The sequence below is a fragment of the Myotis davidii genome, unplaced genomic scaffold (genome assembly GCF_000327345.1).
Source record: "Myotis davidii unplaced genomic scaffold, ASM32734v1 scaffold428, whole genome shotgun sequence".
NCBI lineage: Eukaryota > Metazoa > Chordata > Mammalia > Chiroptera > Vespertilionidae > Myotis > Myotis davidii.
In genome coordinates, this window is record NW_006299834.1 from 1,358,995 (window position 1) to 1,366,092 (window position 7,098).

Consider the following 7,098-nt stretch of genomic DNA (forward strand, 5'->3'; position numbering starts at 1 on the left):
CACAGACCCACAGGCACAGACAGACACACAGGCACAGACAAACAGGCACAGATAGACACAGACACACAGACACAGACAGACACACAGACAGACACAGACACAGACACACAGGCACAGATAGACAGACACAGACAGACAGACAGACACACAGGCACAAATAGGCACACAGGCAAAGACACAGATAGACACAGACACAGGCACAGACACAGGCACAGACAGACACACAGATACAGACACAGACACACAGGCAGACACACAAACACAGACACACACAGACACACAGGCACACAGACACACAGACACAGACACAGAGACATACAGGCACAGATAGACACAGATATAGACACACAGGCACAGATAGACACACGGACACAGATAAACACACGGATACACAGATAGACACACATAGACACAGGCACAGACAGACACACACAGACACAAATAGGCACAGACACGCAGGCACAGATAGACACACGGACACAGATAGACACACGGACACAGATAGACACACGGACACAGATAGACACACGGACACAGATAGACACACAGACAGACAGACACACAGGCACAGATAGACACACAGGCACAGACAGACACACAGACACACAGACACAGACACACAGGCACCGACAAACACACAGGCACAAACAGGCACAGATAGACACAGACACACAGACACAGACAGACACACAGACAGACACAGACACAGACACACAGGCACAGATAGACAGACACAGACAGACACAGACAGACACAGGCACAAATAAGCACACAGGCAAAGACACAGACAGACACAGACACAGGCACAGACACACAGGCACAGACAGACACACACAGATACAGACACAGACACACAGGCAGACAGACACACAAACACAGACAGACACACAGGCACAGACAGACACACGGACACAGATAGACACACAGACACAGATAGACACACGGACACAGATAGACACACGGACACAGATAGACACACGGACACAGATAGACACACGGACACAGATAGACACACGGACACAGATAGACACACGGACACAGATAGACACACGGACACAGATAGACACACGGACACAGATAGACACACGGACACAGATAGACACACGGACACAGATAGACACACGGACACAGATAGACACACGGACACAGATAGACACACGGACACAGATAGACACACGGACACAGATAGACACACGGACACAGATAGACACACGGACACAGATAGACACACGGACACAGATAGACACACGGACACAGATAGACACACGGACACAGATAGACACACGGACACAGATAGACACACGGACACAGATAGACACACGGACACAGATAGACACACGGACACAGATAGACACACGGACACAGATAGACACACGGACACAGATAGACACACGGACACAGATAGACACACGGACACAGATAGACACACGGACACAGATAGACACACGGACACAGATAGACACACGGACACAGATAGACACACGGACACAGATAGACACACGGACACAGATAGACACACGGACACAGATAGACACACGGACACAGATAGACACACGGACACAGATAGACACACGGACACAGATAGACACACGGACACAGATAGACACACGGACACAGATAGACACACGGACACAGATAGACACACGGACACAGATAGACACACGGACACAGATAGACACACGGACACAGATAGACACACGGACACAGATAGACACACGGACACAGACAGACACACAGACACAGGCACAGACACGCAGACACAGATAGACACAAGGACACAGGGAGACTCCAGAGCTTCCATTTCCAACCTTCGAATCAGGTGCCAACTACTAGTCCCTGCCCCTCAGCCACCTCCCAGCGCCCAGGTGGCTGGCGGCTGGGTGCAGTCCTGGCCCGCGGGGCTGGCCATCAGTGGCCAGTGAGGAAGTCAGGACATCCCCTCCCCCACGTGCCCCTTCGGCGCGTTGATCACTGAGTGGAAGGCGCTTGTAAAACAGCAAATAGAAGGAGCATCTCCACCAGAGAGAAGGCACCATCTGAGCCCGAGGCCCCCGCAGACAGACCTTGGTACAGTCACTGCCCCGCCTGTGGTCTCGCCCTGCATTTTGTTGCTTCTCCACAATCGCTACTTTTCCTTCAACCTGGTATACACATGACTCGGCCTCCTCACTTCTCTGGCCCCGATTTCCTGGGGGCTGCCCCGTGGGGTGAGTGCCCTGCGCGTGCTGCGCGGTCAGTCTGTGTCCCTCAGGCCCAGCTGGAGCCCTGAGCGGGCAGAGGAACCGCTGCTTCCCCTCGCTGCGGAGGACGGTGCTCGTGGTGTGTCTCGCCCTCCGCCTGCCCACAGCCCACGTGCCTGAGAGCGCGGGGGTCCCTGCAGGTGTTCACTCCAGCTAGTGTGCACCGAGCCCCCACAAGCTGTCAGCCACGGCCTGGCTGTGCCCCCAGCGCTGGCCCTTCCGGCCGGAGCCGGCCTGTGCCCGGGCACCGGTGACTGTCGGCCTCTCTCCGGTTTGGGGGCCACTGGTTTGCCCTGTGACCTCCATTCTCTCAGTTCTCTGAAAGCTGTTGACTTTCAGCTTATTATGCTTTTTTCTGGTGAGAATGGGAGTGATGACTTCCGATTCCTACATGCCGGACTGAAAACTGGAAATCCCCATTTTTTTAAGAGAAAAAAACCTCACCACCCTGACGGGAGCCCCTGCCGATTCTCCAGACCCTGCTCCGCGCCCACCCCGCCCTGGGCAGGTGCCCATCACTGTCATGCAATGGCCCCTGACTGCGGGTGCCCAGCCCTCGTCCAGTGCTTAGCGCCAATGTCCAGCTGCCTGCGGCCGCCCACCGGGTGTCCCCGCACATCTCCAACTCATGTCCAGCTGGGATTCACTGTCTTTCCCCACAAAACGAATCCACAGTTTGGTTCCCCTCTCAAGTGATGGGCACCCAGGTGCCCCAGTCAGAAATCTGAGCTTTCTTCTTCTTTTTTTTTATTTTTTTTTTATTTTTTTATTTTTTTATTTTATTTTATTTTTTTTAAAAATATATTTTATTGATTTTTCACAGAGAGGAAGGGAGAGAGATAGAGAGCTAGAAACATCGACGAGAGAGAAACATCGACCAGCTGCCTCCCGCACACCTCCCGCTGGGGACGTGCCCGCAACCCAGGCACATGCCCCCGACCGGAATCGAACCCGGGACCTCTCAGTCCGCAGGCTGACGCTCCATCCACCGAGCCAAACCGGCTTCGGCTTCTTCTTCTTTTTTTTTTAGTTAAAAATTCCTTAATTTTTTATTCCTGGTACCACTAGCACAATTTACAGGGCAATATACCTGATGTAATGAAAAGAAAAAGAAAAAGAAAAAGCTACAACAGATAAAAGACCTCAGGAATGTACACCTAATTGACACTACATTGCATTCATCAATAGCTGCACTTTTTGCAAACTGTGGCTATGCCAGTCTGAACAGGAAGCTTTCCTGTTTAAGCTGCAGTCACTTTTCTGACTACGGATCATCATTCCTCCCGTGGCAGGTTTTTACAGTTCCTCCAATGCATTTGGGGCGACTGTCTCAAAGTAACCTGCAGCTTTCCTGACAACCTCTCGCGCTCTCTCCTGCTAAGGACTGTAGCCATTTTCTGAGTTTTTAGAACCTTCTGCTACCATATCCACCACTTCCACCACCAGATCCATAACCACCACCATCGGGGCTGTCCGAGCTTCTTCCACCAAAACTGCCCCCCTTCATGGGTCCATAATTTGATTGCTGTTGTCCACTGTAATTTCCAAAATCATTATAGTATCCACCTCCACCATAGTTACCGCCAAAATTTCCCCCTTCGTTGTAACCATCGTATGCTCTGCCACCGCCACCATATCCACCACCTTGGTTTCCATATCCTGGTCCACCACCACCACCATAGCCTCCTCTACTACTATAACCGGGACCACCGCCACAGTTGCCACCATCACCTCCAAATCCATTACATCCACCATCACCTCCAAATCCATTATACCCACCATCACCTCCAAATCCATTACATCCACCATCACCTCCAAATCCATTATACCCACCATCACCTCCAAATCCATTACATCCACCGTCACCTCCAAATCCATTATACCCACCGTCACCTCCAAATCCATTACATCCACCATCACCTCCAAATCCATTATACCCACCATCACCTCCAAATCCATTACATCCACCATCACCTCCAAATCCATTATACCCACCATCACCTCCACATCCATTACATCCACCATCACCTCCAAATCCATTATACCCACCATCACCTCCAAATCCATTACATCCACCGTCACCTCCAAATCCATTATACCCACCATCACCTCCACATCCATTACATCCACCATCACCTCCAAATCCATTATACCCACCATCACCTCCACATCCATTACATCCACCATCACCTCCAAATCCATTACATCCACCATCACCTCCTCCATAACGACCTCTGCTGCCACCTCCACCACCGGAGCCTCCTCTTCCACCAAAGTTTCCACCACGGACAAAGTTACCTCCCCAACCCATGAAATTGCCAGGTCCACCTCCGCGGCCTCTGTGACCCAGCAGACCGCATTTCTTGTTTGGAAAGGGCCTTTTTCACTTCACGATTATGCCCATTAGTAGCGTGGTATTTCTGAACAACAATTTTATCAACTGTATCATGATCATCAAAAGTTACAAAAGCAAATCCTCTTTCCCCCCACTCTGCCTGTCCTCCATATGGTTTCAATCTTGCCATACTTTTCAAAGTAGTCTCTCAAGTTATATTCTTCTGTATCTTCTCCAGTGCCACCAACAAAACCTTTCTTCACTGTTCGGTGGGCACCAGGCGTTACAGAATCCTCTCTGGAAACAGCTCTTTGGCTCTACTGCACACCCATCAACCTCGTGTGGTCGAGCGCACATTGCTGCATCCGCCTCTTCAACAAGAGCAAGTCACAAAACCAAACCCCGGGAACGCTTTGTTTGGGGGTCTCTCGTCACCACACAATCTGTGAGTGTGCCCCACTTCTCAAAATGTTCTCTCAAACTGTCATCTGTAGTTTCAAAGCTCAGACCACCAGTAAAGTTTTCCCAACTGCTCTGGTTCCTTAGGATCATGTGCCCCCCCCCCCCGGGGGCGGGCAGCCAGAGTCGAGCTGGGGGCGACCGCCGCCCAGTCCTGTAACACCTGTCAGTCACCAGGTTCTGTTTTTATTGATGAGGGAGAGAGAGAAAGAGAGAAATATCAATTTGTTATTCCAGTTATTTATGCATTCATTGGTTGATTCTTTTTTGTTAACCTTCACCCAGGGATATTTTTTCCTTGATTATTTATTATTATTATTTTAGAGAGAGTGGAAAGGAGGGAGAGAGACAGAGAGAAACATCCACTTGAGAGACACATCGATTGGTTGCCTCCCACATGTGCCCTGACCGGGGCCGGGGATTGAGCCTGAAACCAAGGTATGTGCCCTTGACTGGAATCGAACCAGACACCCTTCCATCCCACGGCTGATGCTTTAACCACTGAACACCGGCTAGGGCTCATTGCTTAGTTCTTGTGTGTGACTGGGGATTGAACCTGCAACCTAGCATTTCAGGATGATGCTCCAACCAACTGAGCTACCCAGTCAGGGCGGTCACCAGGCTTTATGATGCTCACAGCCGCCCAGGCGTTGTCCTGGAGCGGCCCTCAGTGCCTCTTCAGCTGATATGAGTGGCCTCCTCACAGCCCGTCTCACCCATCTTCTCCTCCCCCCACTGCTACCAGGTCTCCCCCAAAGACATCCACGTGTGCCCCTCCCTGCGTGCAAACCACCGCCAGCCCCAGCCTGTGCAGGATTAACTCGGAGCCATTTCTCCTGGGGGAACACGGGGTCAATGACCCTCTCCCCTCTGTCCTCCAAGTAGAGCCCCTTCCGCGTTCCAGCCTCTTCTCCACGGAAACTTCCTTCCTAGAATAGACCATCTGCTCTTGCTCCCCCCTCACCACCCCCCGCCCCCCCGTGTGAAACTTCAGCAGGCGATAGAATATTCCGGCAACGCTGCTCACCTGGCCACCTCCCGCCCATCCCACCAGGTCCTGTTCAGATGTCACCTCCTCCAGGAGGCTGTCCCTGGCCCCCAGACCAGCGATGCTGGCACACATTTCACCACTTGCTCTCCAGGAAGGAAGCCCTGATTTGTGGCATTTGCCAATTTCCATGGTGTAAATTCTCCCATCTCGGCCACTCTCACCCTCCCAGTGTGCCCTCACTGAACACGAGCTGGGAAGAGGCGCTCACCATCAACTCTCCTCAGCTGATGTGAGTCGGTTCCAGCTCACAGCTGGTGGATGAGCCTCGTCTCGCCTGTGAACTAGAAGGTCACGGTTTGATTTCCGGTCAAGGGCTCATGCCCTGGTTGCGGGCTTGGTCCCCAGTGTAGGCTGTGCAGGAGGCAGCCGATGAATGATTCTCTCTCATTGTTGATGTTTCCATCTCCTTCTCCCTTCCTCTCTGAAATCAATATATATATATTTAAAATGACCAGATGATGGACTGACGGGCTGAGGGCTGGTGTGGGGGGACCGAAAGGAGAAGACGTGTCTGAGAGAGCGAGGAGGTGAAATCCGCGAGACTTGCTGGCGGGTGGGTGGGATGTGGGAGAGGTGAGGGCCCAACAGGGTTGATGCCACCGTGGGGAGGGGTTGCCTGCCTGTGCACGGGGCCACCTGCAAGGCGTGGGGTGAGGGGAGAGGGCCCCGGGGAGGAGCCTAGCGGTGCCCCTGAGGGAGGGATCGGTTGAGAACCAGAGTCCCCCTGAGGGTGACCAGTCAGCAGGACAGGAGCCGAGGCCACCTAGAGTTCCTGGTCAGCTGTCTGATGCCACCAGGAGGTCGGAGGTCAGCCTGCGAACACCGAACACCAAGCCGGGCTGCCCTGCAGCTCCTCTGTCTCATCAGGAGACGCAGGAATCCAGTTTTCCCTGCGCTGCAGCCTCCATCCCAAACTTGGTTACGTGAATTCCTTTCGACAACGTAAACTGTAATTACGGATTTCTGAGGGCTGACCCGAGAACAATGCCTCAGAAAGTTTGTTCTTAAAACCA

At 52.5% G+C, this 7,098-nt stretch overlaps 1 pseudogene; it reads right to left on the reverse strand.

Moving 5' to 3' along the window:
* Positions 1-3,620: 3,620 nt before the first annotated feature.
* Positions 3,621-7,098, reverse strand: part of LOC102769272 — a 17,425-nt pseudogene continuing 13,947 nt past the window's right edge.